Below are 17997 nucleotides of genomic sequence, written 5' to 3' on the forward strand. Positions count from 1 at the left end.
TAACTAATCACCTTTACTACTTTTCTATTTGTGCTTCCCCCTGCCATAAAGACTATATAGCCTAACAGTCACTTGCATTTTAGGAGCCTGTAATAACTGAGGCCCACATTTCATAATTTAGCAAAAAAAAAAAAAAATGTGGGCTAAAAATAAGGCTGAAAGCATTCAGCAGCAGGAAAAAACTGTGGTGAAGTGCCTACAGTTCCTGTGTGCACACTGACAGCCAGCAACACTAAAAAGCTTAACTCCAAGTAAAAAAAAAAGAAAGACAGAAAGAAAGAAGGAAAGAAAGAAAACTCACTCATGTTCCACAGCAAAACAAAGAGAGTGAGATCTGATTTTATTTCCATGAGATCCCCATACAGCACTAGTTCCATTCTAACTGTGCATGAGGGTGCTATGACAGTCTAGAGGTAACCAAAAGTAATCAAGTTCCCAGGTAGTCTTATTTTTTGCCTCAAAATATCCTCAAAATTTGTCTCAAAAGTGTTACAAAGAAATTCATGTTACAAGTTTGATTTGCAGTATCAGTACCACATTAAAGGCAAGTACCCACTCTTATACTGAAGTACATTGTTCAACTCTTTTTGTTGCATCAAAGTTCACATCACAAGAGGAAGCACTCATGCTCATTTTTGTCTGTCCAGTCATATAGTCAACGCAGGAAGGAACTTGGAAAAACTTAGAGGTTTCATAGCACACTGTCTTCAAATTGTGTGCTGAGTAAAGTGTTTACCATTCTCAAAAACATATACCAAATTTGACAATCACCTGAAGGTTTATGATTTGTTTCAAATCCTTGCAAAAAGTAATCTAAAATGCTCTATGATGAGGAGAGAGTGGTAATGGCTCAAATTTCATTCATTTGTCACAAAATTGTCACAGAGGACTCTGTGACAAGCTGGATAATGACGATGAATGCAACTAAACTTTGAATGAGCGTCTGCTTTCTGGCAGTGTTCACTTGAAGGCACAGCATGATGACTTGCAGAATTCTGCAGCGGTTTCTCTTCTACAGTAACAGACCCATTTCTCTGAACTGGACATTAAAGTTTCCCTCCACTGCCCTCATCACCCTGTTCAAATTACTTAGCTGCTTTGAAAAGACAGCAAAGGCAAGTGGGACAGGGTGTGCATGTGCGCACGAATTGGCTGGGTTCGAAAGAGAAAGTAACTTTCTACTATGAAGATAATAAGCTGTTAAAAGTCACCCAGCGTTTGATCCATTGTAACGAGTCACATAATTGCATTTCGCTGAGTCTACAGTAAATGTTTCAGAGACAGAGAAACAGGATTCGACTGAATTAAGAAAATAAGAGAGAGTGAGATGATGGATAGTTGACATGAAAGGATCAACCAGAAACTGGCCTGCAATTATAGGTTAATATACACATACAAACAATACCTGAATGATATTGTAATGGTATATATAATGGATAATGTGAATTTCAAAGTGTTTTTCCCCATGCAAATATCCATAATAATTTATTTTCTATTTGAAGCCTTGCAAACTGTTCCTCTTTGTTAGTTTTTGAAATAATAATGTCAGGAATCATATTTTCTCCTCCTAATTTTCTTTTAGATTGGAGGTTTATAAAACTGCATTGCAAACTATACATTATTGTGTTTCTTGCTGTTGGGGTAATTTTATAGTGAACATGCTGACACCCACAGAACATAGAATCCCCTTTGGACGCTACATCAGAGTTATACGACTTCCTTCTTTTTCTGAGTTTCATTCTGTACCCTTCACCGATTTCAGGGGAAATAAAAATGAGTTTATAATTGGGGTCAAACTACAGGCAGGACCCTCGAGGTTTGAGAAGCAGGTTTGTGGCGAGAGGGTCACATGGTGCCCTTGAGCAAGGCACTGAACCCCAATCTATTCCAGTGCAGCTGACCAACAGAAGGAGACTGTGGCTGCGCTGCGCAGCTCCGACGACTGAGTCTGTGTCGCTGCATGAATGTGAAGCAGGACGCTGCTGCAAAAAGCATCTGTGCTCAGTCATCTTTCCCTGCATGAACCATGGTTAAAACAAAGGAAAATACAAAATACAGAGCAAAATACAGATTTCTTAAATTAAGTCAAATGAAACTTCCATCAACTGTATGAACTCATTCAGTCCCATGCTAGAGAAGGTCAAAGCAGTCATTTTAATGAATTATGCTTAATAATAACTCTTTTTACTATTTAAAGTTTGTGTGCTCAATTTTAACACTACATTCACATAGTTACACATCCTTAAGTACATTTTTCAAGTATCTGTACTTGAGTATTTTTTTTTTTTTTTTGGAAACATGACTTTTACTCCTCGACATTTAAAATGTTATAGCCTACTTTTGACTCCACTACATTTCTATGAAGGTTGTCATTTAAGCAGAGTCAGCTGAAATCAGCTGTTGTTGTTTTTTCTATCCTTTCCAAAATGTGATTGGCCACACACTGTGTTCTTCACAGATGTAAAAGCAAAAATACATCATCTGCCTCTGTGAAACAAGTGCAAGCAAGACATCCACTTTCAATTCAAAACGCATCTGTTCTATTTTGTTTGCAAAGTGCAAACATCTAACTCAGTGTATTCATGAGGTGGTTTCAGAGAGTTACGATTTTCTGCAAATGCACTGTGAAAACAACAATATATTGAAAAAGAAAATATACTTTTGAATACTGACTATTTTTAAAAAGCAAGTACTCCAGTACTTTAACTCAAGTAAAAATTTGACTGAGCAACTTTCAGTTGTAGAGGAGTAATGTTTTACCAGGAAGATCTATACTTTGACTTAAATAATGGGATTGTGTGGTTTGTCCACTGCTGGTTGTTTTCCACAAAGCAGCTGCATTTGAGGAACTCAGATTGCTGCCTTGCTCAGCAGCATTTCAACAGTGTTGTTGAAAGAGCAAAGAGAGTTAAACACCAAAATTTCAATGGGTTCTCAAAATCTCATCAAACTGGCAACCTTTTGGTCACAAGGTTTGTTCTCAAGCCTTTTCGTCATCATCATTCTGCACAGAGAGCGGGAGCAAACTTTAATTTCTCAGCAATTATTAGTGGTGTCAAATGCAATCAACTACCTCCTTTATGTTCTGATCATTACTATCATCCTCACCTGAGCATGTTTAACATTTTATTTCCAGAGATATCAAATGGCCCCTTGGATTTGCCTACCAGTCTCTAAGGTTGTTTGGCAGAGTTGGTCTTATTTATCAAGCAACAAATTGACAACAACTTCAGGCCTTCAAGCAAATTCCAATTTTTAGCCAGACACAACCTGAAGCTATGATTGTTGTTGTCCTCATACCAAGAAACTCATATCCTCTTTATCTCAAAAAAGAGACTAATTGCAATGTTTGCAGTTATGAGGAAAAGGTTAAGTTGTCTTTCCATAAAAGTACTGAGCAATTTGAACTTGTTTGACACAAACAATTAAAAAACAAACAAACAAACAAAAAAAAAACTGACATTTAACTTGAGAATTGTGGCTTTTCTGATTAGGTGTAAGAGGACACAAACATGCATTGATAAGGCTCAAAGTGGATTGAGCCCCTGTTCCTTTGCCCCATTGCCACAATTCTCCCTGTCATCTTCACTTCAGTGGGGCCAGATAATACAACCCCACCACCGCCCACCCCACCCCACCCTCCCAAAAAAAAAAGTCCACACTCCCTCCTGAAAATTAATTTAAACCACCCTTAAAGTTTGCTCTCACTCAAGTTTGTCACCACTATTTCCTGCAGCGAATTCCATTTTTTAGATAAGAAAAATCAAAGTGCTTATCTCCTGCTCTTAGATCTGGAATCGGTGCTGACTTCTGTTAAGTTATCCTCGGTTGAAGCAGGAGGAGGCCTTGGCAAAGGAAACCTGGACATGATACAGCATTTTTAACACACCACTGGTCTTGCAGCGAATCAAAGGCGTCAGGCATAACAAGAAGCGACAGTGTTTATTAGAGTCACACTAGCTCACGTAAGATTTCAAGCAAATTATCACCTGCGGGCCAAGGACCTTTTTTTCCCCTTCACTCTTCACAAATGCAAAGTCTCCTCCACAACCCACAGACCTGAATCCCCTGCCACGCACAGAGAGAGCACAAGAGGATGAAAAAGATTAAATGAGAGGGTAACAGAGGAGGAAATAGACAGATTCACATGCAGCATGTGTCCAACAACACTGTCACAAGCAACACAATTCTTGTTGTTCGCCATTCAGCCATTCTCTTTCTGTCTAAGCCTATTTTTGCCAGGATCAATGGTAGATGCAGGTGTCGTGAGCTTGAAGATGGGCTTATCTATTCAGGCCCGGTAATCCATTGACAGTATCAAAGATTCTTTCCATTCAGGGCTTGGAGCTGCTCTTTTATGTAATGCATTGGTTTCCCTCTGTTCACCAGCTGGGAAGGAACCTCAAGTCAAAGGTTTCCAACAAAAAACACCTGTTCAAGTTCCCTGAAGCAACATCGGTGCTAATACAAACAGTATGAAATCCTTACGTATCACTTTATGTCCAGATAAGCCACCAAATTTTACTCTCTGCATGTCTGCACACTGATGAGCATGAAAAACATATTACCCCCAGTTATCTGGGATGAACCTGGCATGACAAAAAGAACTGCACAAGTTACCCCCACTGACCCCTGTTAACTTATGAAGGCATGAGGACACACCTGAGGGATAGAATTCATATAAAGTCATATAAAACCCTTACTGATGTAAAAGCTGCAATAATTTTGTGAAATAACGATAACTAAATGCTGGTACATATGTCAAAGGATAAAAACAAAGTCACCTCTGAGGTTTATGGCAATGGTGATGTTCAAAAACATTAGAAATCATTTGCACACATTTCTGTTCTTCTCTTTTTTCCAAAATGTCATTTTTTTAATTATCTGTTCATTAATAAGCGAATGGTGTCATTTTCCCTGTGTATGTATTGACCATGGCTAATTTACTCACAATGTATTTTAATTAATGTTTTAAATGTGTTTAATAACTTTGGCACATATGCATATTTTGACTTCAAGTTCTGCATTTTTTTTTACAAACCTTTTGAGGATGGATCATATTTCTAAAATGAAGAAAATTGTGATTATCATATTTCAGATTAAAAATTCAGAATTCATGTTAACTTGGTAATAATACAGTGATGGATAGGCTACACTGTGAAAACAAATTATTGAGAAACACTGCTGCCAACTTTCAGCAACTTTTCTGATCTCTTGGCAAAGGTATTTCAAACATCTAACGAACAACAAATCTAGCTACTTTTTCAGATTGTGGAGAAAAATATTAGCCTCACAGCATGTTGACCCCAAATCAATAAATCTTTTTCATAGCAGCCATTTTGGTATGAAATAGCAGGGTAAACATAGGTGTTACTAATGACATTAATTATTTCTTTTGTAGCAGAATCTTTCCAATGAGGCAACACGCACAGTCACTAAGACCCTGGCTCTAAACTGAACACAACCTTACTTTCATTAACAACATCTGAGTGTACCCTGCTATTTCATGTCAAAATGGCTGCTGTGAAAATGGTATATTGGTAATAAATAAGCACATCTCATGCCAAAATATGTTAATTTGCACTATGTGCTTGTCTAATCCAAAAAGATGGTCCCAGCCTCTCTGTTCGCTAGAAGTGTGAGGCAGAGCAGGAGCAATGAATAAAAATATATGCAAGTAAGTGAGTAAGATCTGTCAACTTGCTGAGCAACGATTTGTCACTTTTCCTGGTAGACAGTTGGTAATGCTTATGTGTTATGTGATTGTATCACATGACCCATCCTAATGGACCTGGAGGCACCCCACTCATGATTGTGTTCAGTAAATTCTTGAAACAAGCCTTTCCACTTGTAAAATGAAAGGGGAAAACAACAACAACAACAACAACAACAACAACAACAACAAAACTATGCAAATAGACCCGCCAGTTGTTTTTCATGTACAATATAGCCTATGAGGTTAAATTTAAACCAGCAGATAACAGATGACGGAGAAAACAAGCATATCCTAGCATATTCTTAGCACATGCAGAGAAGAGATATGTTTTCCATAACACTGTAGATTTATCACAAATTTTCACATGCACACTCCATGTGCATGAATAACCAGTTAGTTAAATGTCTGAGGGTATGTGACTTTGGCAATCATAAACTAGGTTAATCACTAGCACTTTAACAATAGTTCACTCTTTTCATGAATTAATTAGTGCCCTTATATAATCCTGTCCTTCCTAATCAATGTGGTTGCTACGCAAGAGAAAAGTACTGCTATAACATAAGTGGTTATTTTCCATTGGTGCATATTTATATTAACTGTTATGCAGGAACGTATGTTGTATGTATGTGTACATACAACATGTGTACATAATTTTAGAATTGTGCTTAATTCTGTTTTCCATTTTATTTTCATTGGGTTTCATTCTTTTTTTTAGTTTTATTTTTTTGAAACAGCTATTTACACCTAGCTGTCATGAAAGACCATCTTGACTGAGTTACTGTGAATACCTGCCATCTATAAGTAAGATTTATTTGATGTTAATTAAAATATCCTCGCTTTTATATAAATGATAGACGTCAATGCTCACAATTATGATTTGGCAAAGGACGTTTAATTTAGCATTCCTGATGTCTCCAAGGACAAATAATGCTTTAGGGAAGCAATTATCTTTTGACATTTGATGAAACTACAACAGCAGCAACATGAGGCTTAATCAGTGATGTGACAGGAAGGTGTGAAGGAAAACTGGACTGACAAAAGCCAGCAAACCAAGCAAATCTTAATGTACACAGTGCTGCTCAAGTGCCTTGCATAAAAGGAGAGAAAAACTCATTGACATAAATTAAAATGACATGCCATTGCTGATTATATGCGTGTTGCATAGAAATAACCCAATTTAATTTGTACCACACTTTTCGCTGTTCCACAGTGATTTGCTAGAACAGTTGAAATGCTTGAACAATCAGAACAAACATGTCTCCATATTGATAGCGACACTGATAACACAATCTGATGTTTATCTGTTTCACTGGACATTACATTCTGTTAAAACATGGGTTTTAACAGTGGCAAAGATTATATAACAGCTTCAGCTACACCTGTTATTTCATTTAACATGTCATCATGATGCCTGGATGCAAGTTAGATTCTACTTGTGGCTGAATCCTATGAGGCAGATTGCATTTCTCTGTGGCCAGACTCACACTGATATAGTGTGTATATATGAAATAGATGGGAAATAGATGGGGAAAATGGGAAATAATGATAAATGCAGCCACAGATGCCATATCATAACAGATCTTAGTGAGTGAAAAAAAGTTGAAATAATAAGAGGAACAGTAGCCACAGATAAGTACATCTATATTAGCTGGATAGGCTGTTCAGCATCTCCCCTGATCCATATTTAACATCAATACACTGAATATGATAATGGCATTGCCACTGTCAGTCACAAATGTGATCTCACAAAAATCAATGAAATTATGCATTGAGCGGTCATAAAGTCCGGCTGAGCCATCTCGGTGAAAGCTTGCCAACTCCTGAGATGATACACTGATGACATTTTAGTCAGTGAATTCTCCACCACACTAAATCAATTGTGTTTGTCTCCACTGGCCTGCTCATGCTGATAGATGAAACTGAGTGACTAAGACTCAATTACAATATAGCCTGCCACCGGTGAAACAATGAAACTTTAGGAAATAATACATACAAAGTAAGTTTTTTTTTTTTTTTTTTTTTTTTTTTTTTTTTTACAAATATGACACACAAGATGCCCTGTGATGGACTGGCCACTTGTCCAGGATGAGCGCTAGGATAGGCTCCAGCACCCCCCATGACCCTTATGAGGATAAGCAGTTTGGAAAATGAATGAATGAATGAATGGATGAATGAATGAATGAATGACACACAAGAAGAGGCCTTTCTGATCTGTCAGGCCTTTTTTATTGCATGTGTAAAACTGTAAATCTGATGCAAGTAGAGTTTTGAACCATCTCAAACTTTTCAATAAGAAAAGTCATGAGAGGGGAACATACGTCTCACACACCCTTGGAAGCTGAAGTGGTGACATACAGTAAGAGTTGCAATAGCCTCTAATGTACATGGCACTATTCTAGTTTTAAGCTGAGAATAACACCAAAAATATTTTCAGCAAGCATTCTCCCCTGCTGTTTCCTCTGGTGCAGCTCGCCAAGCATTCTGCCATTGTATTAGAAGACCAAGCACATTTGCTTGTGCTTAACCTCAAGCTCTTTGAGATCGTGACCTCGAGCAGAGATCTCTCTTGGTTTAACAACACTTGCTAGCTGGCTTGTAAGCACCTTCTCTGTGTAGCAGAGCACCTCACATTTTCCAGATTTCAGAATGGTCCTTCAGCACCAAACAGCCTCGTAACCCACAGCTTTGCAGCACTGAGAAAAATGAGTTAGAGGGGAGCACAAAGGGAGGGTCAAACATAGCCACAGATATGCACTGATGCTGAAGATCCCTTTGTTGCCGCACTTTGTGTCTGCAAGCATGTGTCTCTTATTCCCCCAGTCCCTCCCACTTCGCCCAATGGCAGGCTGTAAACCTGTCATCTCTAATCAGTCGGCCTGGTTGAGATCTCAGCATAAATTATAATCACAAGCTGACTGCCCCTTGCATTGTTCCCCTGCCGCTTAGCATTAGCGGAGAGGGCTAACGTAGCTCGTTGGATGCACTCACTAACAAGCCATACTAACTGACAATTTCTCCTATTCTTCACCCTGACCATGGTGGACATGGAAATAACAACGCTAATTGCACACATGCTGTTCTCCGACATTAACCAAACAGAAAGCTGTTGATGAACGGTGCAATCAGATGACGATGCACATATGTGAACCCCGTCTCCATATCCATAAAAATGCTTCATTTTCAGATGATGCATCATGTTCATATGACATCTAATAGTAGATAGCTGGTCTGAGACGATGCACGACTATCAATTTAAAGAAAGTGTCTGTCATTCTGCAGCATATTAGGAGTGCTCGTGTGCACCCAAACACACATACACGCCCATACACACATCTGCAGCACCAATTATTTGGGCAGCCTGCAATCTGTGACCTGGCAATGCAACTTAGTTTGTGAATTAGTAGTGATTTTCATGAATAACAAAATAGCAATGCCCGATCCTTGAGCACAAGAAAAGGAACGATCAATAACAATTATTCCAGATAGAGTTAGGGAGCACAGAGGTCATCAACAGTGCGTATGATTTGTGTCACCAGCGTGCAGTCAAAGTTAAAAACTATTTCGATCAACACAAAAATCCTAATTTATCTGGGGTGGTACCACCTCCCATAGATAATCCTCTCAGCTCTGACCCATAATAATATATAGCCATGTTGAGAGACAGAGTGTGTGTATCTATGTTGGTCATTAAGGAAAACTGACTTCATTTAATCATGAGTAAACAAGATTAAAGGGACATAAAATGGTACCTTGCCTCTTCCAGAGACACAGTTAATGAGTCACAGCAGTAAGGTAGTAAAATACGTCTGTTCCAACTGCATCATGATGCAGTGTGATTATAATAATACGTTCACTCAGAATGCCCAAACATAACAGATTCAACAGAGCCATGGCATATTAGTCAATAATGGGGTTATCTGGAAGTCAGCTCCCATCTCATTCAATCAATTGGCTACTCATTGGAAATGTTCTACAATCTCAAACTCTCATCCATTTTTTTTTTCATAATGTGAAATGGCAACTCCATACAAATGTTCGTCTGACAGCAGGGCCCTGGAATAAGATATTTACAATCTGAACATCAAAACCTTACAATGGAAACATGCAGTCATTTCTGACACCATTTGCAATTATTTAGAAAGTATTTACCTCGTCACAGCTCCAAACTGATGACACCCACTTTCGCTCTTAATAAAAAGATTAGAAAAATGGAGTTGAAATATTACATCCCCAGTCCCCTATCAGTCAGCCAAGATGCCACGCTGGCAACTCATTGGCCAAGACACGCAGTCATGTGGACCGGGCATCACAACACGTGATGTCGCGAATGGTGTGTAACCCTCAAAATTCTCCCCAAATCGGACAAATTGTGCAGTCGTCCTAGCTGTTCGCTGATGCTTTGACCGTTGCGTGGCTAAGTGTGCTGTGCATGGGTACAAGACAGGGTAGACTGCCCCACACTGAGCTGCCCCTCAGGGTCTGCAGGGGCTGGGGGTGGCACACCACGGGAATGGACAGCTGGATATTCGGAGTGACACGTCAGCGATGCCGTCGAACACGCCTGCTCAGTTCTGTTGTCTGTTTGCTGCCGATGGTCCACACTACTGTCCGTTCCTAAACCAACCACCACTCTGACTTTGTATAGTTTACCTCACAGGTTTTTTTTGGTGACGTCTTAACATTAGGATAACATTGCACTTAAATTCATCCTCCACCCTTTTGACCCTGCTGCACTTTGACTTCATTTTCAAAAGACAGATAAACCAACTCCAAGCCACCCACAGTTTGAAATATATTGGGAAAACTAATAACACAGCTGTCATGCTTCCTTAATCTGGTGGCGTTAGGAATGTGACCTGGATTATAAACCCTTAGGCAAATCCACTGCAGCACCAGCGGAAGGGAAATGAATGTAGCAGAGGCAAACGCAATACTAACACTGATTCTGATCATCAGGATAACCAATGTTTCCCTGGTACAAGTATGAACAAGGACACAAACTCTGATTCCCTGTATGAAGTAGCATATATGTTTCTATGAAATAGCACTGCTAAAAAAAAAAAAAAAAAAAAAAAAAAGAAAAGTTTTTAAAGTTTACCACTAGCAATTAACAAACAAGATAGAAGACTCTTATTTGCTGTTTTTTTTTTTTGGGGGGGGGGGGGGGGGGGGGGGGGATTGTGTTGTGAAATTATTGCATTTACTGATTTAATTATTTGTTTAATTAATTCATTTTTAATTGTTTTAAAAGGGCTTGTAATTAATTGCGTCATTAAAACATCAAAGTAATTCAACACGTCGTATTTTAATTAATAAATTAATTAACCTATAATAATTAATCTCTTAATTCGTTTATTGTGGTAACATTAAAAAAAGTTTTATTTTTGAGAACACTGTCTCCTCTTACCCCAATCCTGACTATTGTGGGAGTTTAGACAAGTAGGGACATGCTTTGAGCAGAGCAGAGAAAAAGGCTGTTTCTAAAACTCACAGTACAAATTACAAATGTGTGACAGATTTTTGGAAAAATCGTCTTCCTGTTGCTCATATGAGCATTGCAGGTAAGTCTCAAGTTACGTAGTGTATACTGGGTCGTGTGCTGAGGTCAGATTTAGGTGGGGATATGGCTGGTTATTGACTTCATGTTTCAAACACACACCTTTATCTTAGATAGAATCTGCCTGCTGCTGGAATAAATCTAGCCAGGACAAATTTTTATTCATTTATTTATTTATTTTTTACATAAAACACACTCCAGGGATTTTTATGGATTTCTCTCTACAGATATTAAAGTCAATATTTTGCTTGTGTGCATGTAAATGTAGTATGTGACAGTAAATGTAAAGTGAATCTACAACAGACATTTTCCCAACAGGTTCGACATCAGAAATGTTGAATTTCATGCAGAGGACCAAAGAGAGATTAAAAGATGGATAAATTAAATTTGCTGATGTGCTTGTGGAATTTAGGACCTCATAAATTCAAATAAGACTAATGACTTTTAAGGCTAAATATTTACGAAACTGAATTTAAGACATTTTAAGGCTTTTTAAGGACCTGCAGAAAACACTGATATGGATGGAAAAGCTTGGGACAGAATTATAACTGTACAAAAGCTGTTTAAATAAGTTGCTTATTGTGATAAAGTAGTCATACAGTGTTTGGGTATGGCTGCACGTTGTGACAAATAAATGTCGGTCCCCAGCAGAAACCAGGTTACATGAAAAATTTCAAATCAAAACTGCTCACTGCCCCAGACACAATCAGCACATCAGCTAAGGTATCAGCATGTTTTAGAGTTTATAATTCTCAGTCTGATCCCAGCAGGCTCTGAGTATGTAAATATTCCAAAATATGTGTCACACTTGTTTTTTTCCCCTGTGTTTTGGTATTTTGGTTTCTGTGCACAGAACACAGTCTTGTCAGCTTGTGTTCACCTGCACACCTGCTCTGGATTTGCCCCTTGTTAGCCCTGCCCTGGTGCTGCCTGTCCTCGTTGGCTTCTCAGCCAATCAGCTGCTCCCTCCAGTCTTGTGTTCGCCCCCGTCTGCAGGGGTGTCCCATCCAGTCATTAGTCTCTGGTGTATTTAAGTCCTGTTCTCAGTTTGTCAGATCAGTCCTTGTACTCCTATCAGGTCATCTATATGACTGTAAAGCTGCAATGTGGCTGGGTCAGAGGCACTTTCGACTTTTAACCTTGTAATAGGCAGCCAACCAACATTTCCATTTGGTCGATGGTTGTTCCAACTTGTTGGAACGACTTGTGGTTTTCAGCCTTTCAATGATGGAGGCATTCAACAATCCTTTAAAGATATAATCTTTACAGCAAAACGTTTTATCAGCCACAGCCAGTATCAGCTAGTTGTTTTCTGTTGCTGCCGTGTTTCTGTCCTTCCCGGAAACTCTCATGTGATGTCACCTAATGTTCCCTCCACATGGAGCAAACGTGAAGAAAGAATAGATCTATTTCAACCAGATAAATGATCCGATAAGTGTGGTCATGGGGCTAATATTTTCCCATTGAACAGATTATCAAAGGTTTACACTCCCCCTTTCAACCTGATTGAAAATTCCCTCTGATCAGGCCAGTCTCCTCTGCTTTGAGGTGGATGCATGATACATTATTATTCTGACTGAACTATTATTCTGATTATTAGTGGAATATTAGGCTCTATGTAAATGCAGCTAATGTGATGTCTCCCCTCCCCTGTATTCCTGAGCTGCTGTGTTAGCTGCCTTCACTTTTGAAAAAAACATTCTGCTTTTAAGTCCTGCTCATCCGAGTGCCTTGTGCATTTGGGTCCACCTGATCTCCACACTGACAATATGAAAGGCCGGGCTCTGTGCTACAGTCAGCAGGTTGGCGGGGTCCCGCACTTTAACAGTGTGGGTCTAATGTGGAACAAAATGAAACACATACAGAGGAGAACAAGAAAAAACTATACTCGAGGCTTTTGGGAGTTTTATATTCTGTTTTTATATTTAAATTATGCAGTAACTTGTTATTTGGAAAGCAATTGAAACAGCTGAGCTTTACTGTAAAATTCAGTAAATAATGATGTCTGATTCATTAGTTGTAATAGATATACAAAAGTCAGTTAGTCATCTCCAAGAGAAATCAAGGGGAAAAAGTTATAATAATCATCTGTTTATAGTGATCAATTTAGCCTGGACAGACATGGTCACTATAAGCAGTTTCCACTGTAAAGTAATTGTGATTGTCAATATTATCCGTGTTATTGTGAGCTCAGCTGTTCTAGTGAGGGATGCCTCATTAACCCCGCCAGGCAATGCTTTCTCAATTTTATCCCTAATTAGATTTTCTTGGGATTTATTTATTTTTTTTCCTGTTCTTACTAAGGTCCGAGTTCAGTTTAGGCTTTTGTGGTGAAAGGCTTTGTAAGTTAACTTGACTTAACCAGAGTCAGTCTGCCCTTTAAGTCCAATTTATGTTTATAAAAGAGGGTTATGAAACATTTTTAAACAGGATCAGGTGAATATCTGTGGTATTGTGAAACATTATAAACACAGTTCTAACACAAGTGTGTTAGAACTACATTCATGTCCTGATTTCCATTCTTGTTTGTTGGCACAAGCTAGCAGACTGGTTCCCAATTGATTCTGAACCTGGACCTCCCTCTGCCGAAGGTCTCTGTTACAGACACCCTCCAGCATATTTGCAATTATTTTACAGATCGATAACAACACTAACAGACCTCAATGTGCTGCTTTTTATGAGTTTCATTAATTTTTCTCTGTCGTGACAGTACTTGCTCCTACCGCCCTCTGGAACCCATAGATATGTCTACTGCTCTAACCAGCCTCATATTTATTGCAGGCCCTGTATATGGAAAATATTGTATTTGGTTTGTGCTTGTGTGCATGTGTTTTTTATTTTTTTTTATTTTTATTTTTTTTTATTTATATCTCATTCTTTAGTTTGTCCACCAAAATATCTTCAAGATGGAGCCATAAAGTAAAGTTTGCAAAAATACCGAAAGCGTATCCATGACCTTGATACAGCGAGCTACCACGCTTTAGGCACTCGCAGGCAAACCGGATGTTGTTTCTCACTTACTTGTTAATTAGCTTATTTGTTTTAGTGTCCTTTTGATCTTGTGTCATATCTCTGTTCCGTTGTCTTGTATCCTCATTATCCACATTTTGCATTTTCCAGGCTGCTGTTATACACAAGAATTTATTCTTAAAAGAGCTTCCTGGATAAATTTATGCTAAATTAGGTGTCTGCCTGGGTTGTGATGGAGACAATTTTAAGTCAAAGACAGAAAAACAGAACAACTTAATATAACTCCATAGTTTATCTAAAATTTTCAACTGCACAACTTTTCATGGCCATGGCACAGTGAAACCCATACATATGGTGTTCAGATGAATGTGAAAAATTGCGTGCAAAGCTGTTTGACCCTGGTCTGCTTTCAGTGACATCAGCTTAAAGCAAAGATGAATATACTGTTACTGACATTTAAATGAAAAGCATTGAAAATGGCATAAGAAAGAAGTGATAATGAGTTTAAGCTGCTTTTAATGCTATGGTGCTTTATGAGAGCAATAAAGGGAGGCCCAGTAATAACTAAAGGCTGAACGGCTCAATTACAAGAGAGACATCAACCCAGAGGGCCTCAAAATATAGATCTAAAGGTGATAAAATCCTGAATAGATTAGGGGTCAGTAGCAGCCTTAAGAAAATATTTATGGTATGGTAACACCATTGCCACTTTATCTGGGCAGCTTTTAGCTGTATTTAACAAAGAAACGTCAATAAAGCAGCAGTCATGACCCCTTTGAGAGTTAGGTGAGAATGGGCTGAAAGAGTTTAGGAAAGAGGAATGAGTTGCATCAGCCCTGGAGCCGCTCGCAGAGAGTTAAGGAGAGAAAGAAAATATTAGAACTCCAAAGTAGTATTGCATTAGGTTCGCAAGTGGAAAATGCCTAGTGCTTTGGGCTGTAAAGCTCTGTCTCAGAAAGAGGTCACTTCTGTATATTAGGTTCCCCCTGAAACCTTTTTACACCTAACTATTCTCTCCCAAACCTGTGATAGCACACTAATGGGAAATACTGTGTGACCCTTTGCAGTCACAGTCAGTGCTTTAAATAATGATGCTGCTCCCAGCTAAAATATGATTAACTGGTCAATAGTCTAACTAATGATACATGCTAAAATGAAAGTCCGGCCTGATTGACCTAGTTACATGTATGATTTATTTTTATTTATGATCATTACAAGTCGCTGAAGTTCAAGCTACCACATTGACATGTTGTTTTGCTAAACTATCAATGCCATCTTTGAAAAAGGTTAAGGTGCCCTGCTCATGGACATTTTGTCAATGCAGAATGCCAAGAATATACCAGAGTAAGTGTGCAATATGCTGAATACAGGGCAGTCTCCCTAACAACCAATGCAACCTACATCTGTATATGTCAAAGATACTAATGGTAAATAAAAGTGTGTGGGGGAAAATATAAGGTGCATTGAAACTGTTTTCTAAATCGGTGTTACTAAAATAATCCAAATCCTGTTTGACTAACACTGACTCTACTACTGGTCTAAGATGCTATAGCAGATGCTTCTGTCAGTTTACTGTGACAACAGTCAAGAAAACGTGGTCCTAATAACCTTGACAGTTGAGTTTATCATAAATATAAAGATAATGTGTGTTGCCTCTTGTGAGCTTGAGGTCACTGGTAATAAATATTATTATTCTCATGTTGCTCTGGGGGAAAGGCAATATGAAATGAAATTAGAAGCTAAAGCTGACTTTATATTCTTGTTTGAGATTGGAAAAAGGTGTTATTTCACAGTAGCCCCCCCAGGTGCAACCTCCCTTGCCTTTCTGTTTAATATTCCCAGCTCTCATTAGCTACATGCCCCTCCTTCTGAAGGCCACTGAAGTTCAAGCTATTATCTTTTCCCATATTGTGTTCATATACATGCACCTGAACCTTGAACTTCTGGAGAGTCATCCTAGCAGTAATAATTGCAGTGGGAATACTCACAGAGAAATGCACTGTATGGTGCAGGGACTTTGTTTCACTGAAAGTGCACGTCAAGTCATGCAATCTATAATTTTAGTCATGTTAAAACAACAGAAAAAAGCCACTGGGGTATGATTTAACTTGATTCACTTTTTACATTGTAAGGAACATTTTTTTTCTTAAACAAAAGTGAGGGCAAAAGGCCAGTTTAACCTAAAATTTTCTCCTTTGCAAACAGGGCATTCATTATTGTTTCAATTTAGGCCAGTGAGCTGCAGCTATTCAGCACATGCCAGCCACAAAGAGACACCACTACATCACACCAGCATGACTCCCTCCACAATTAAGAATCAGCTGTCTATGAAAAAGTTAGCAAGAGATTTCCTCAGCACTGATGTGGTTTTATTTATTTCAGTTATAATCTGTTCAGTAATCTATATGACAAATGACCCTTGGTCAGTCAGCGTGTTATCTCATTTGCAATGAAAATCAAATTCATTCGGGGGAACACTGAGTTAGATGAAGTGCAGAGATCAAATTGAAAATTTGACAGTCGACGATATTGGCATGAAGGACACAGAGACAAAGGCGCGCACACACACAAATATGAAGCCAAAGGCAAAACAGCCATTTTGTTGTAATAGCTCCCCTATGATTGCTCCAAGATTGTCATCCCTCTTGGGTTTGAGTGCCCACAGCCATGACCGAACTCTCCTCTAATCATTCTTTCCACCTCCTCAAGAATACACTCTTAACCCCCACATCAAAACATATTAGCTCAGTGCCCTTTAAACTTTCAAAGGGATTTGTTGAGCAAACAGTGTTTATGACCATGCCTGTGAGACTGTCCCATTCTTAATGGTTCATGGGGAAGGGTCACTCACTCCGAAGAGTCCCCTGGTGTTTCCACCTGACGCACATGTAGCTGAACTCATAGGTCTTAGCTTCCAATAATACTGGGGGCTCGTTATGGTAGAAAAGTAGTTCCTGTTTGGTAGCCACCTTAGTCAGTGGAAGAGAGTAACAATCTAACATGCACATATCTGGCTTCTGACTACTTTTTTTTTTTTTTTTTTTAAGTCAGCAAAAGTTCTGAGGCTTAAAACGTCGGAGGTAAACCTCATTACATCGGCTTAATGCCATCAGATAACAATATCATGAATGACCTTTAGAAGATGAAAACAGACATCTGATGGCATTTTTCATTGTGAGAACAAACCAAATGTAAATGTGTTAGAGCAAAGCCAGTAAGGTGTATCATGACATCTATAAACACATAATGTGCTGTCATTCTGGTCTGATTTGCACAGGCCAGTCGACTGGATATTACACAATAGGTTTATTTTTAAAAAGTGGCAGCTTCAACAGTGTTTATGACACTGAGTCTGTTTCCCTCAAACATCAAGCAACTCGTCTTAGTATGAGATCCTTCAGTATGTAGCAAACAGCCTACTGTAGGACAGAGATGTTTACCCTCCTATATCACCACCTCCATCACCTATGCAGGCATTAAGCAGCAACATCAGACCCTCATTACCACTATAATATCTGATTCCGTAGTATAATTGCTCATTACTGTGTCCTTCATGTGAGGTTAATGATAAATGTCAAGTAAATGAACCATAGCAGTGGTAAATTAGTGAGTACATTGATTCTTTTATTGGGGAAAATGTACTAATGCTCAGCCACACAGTTGCCTAGTTTACTTTTTTCAGTGATGCATTTACAAAAGTACTGCTTTAGGCAGGGGATTACTCCGTGTGTGTGTGTGTGTGTGTGTGTGTGTG

The 17997-nt window shown here is 38.7% G+C and overlaps 1 protein-coding gene across 3 annotated transcripts in view; it reads right to left on the bottom strand.

The window, feature by feature from the left end:
- The window catches only part of pcbp3 (poly(rC) binding protein 3), a 78333-nt gene that overhangs the window by 17965 nt on the left and 42371 nt on the right, over positions 1–17997 (bottom strand). The window lies entirely within an intron of this gene.

Source organism: Myripristis murdjan, chromosome 21 (genome assembly GCF_902150065.1).
Source record: "Myripristis murdjan chromosome 21, fMyrMur1.1, whole genome shotgun sequence".
Classification (NCBI taxonomy): domain Eukaryota; kingdom Metazoa; phylum Chordata; class Actinopteri; order Holocentriformes; family Holocentridae; genus Myripristis; species Myripristis murdjan.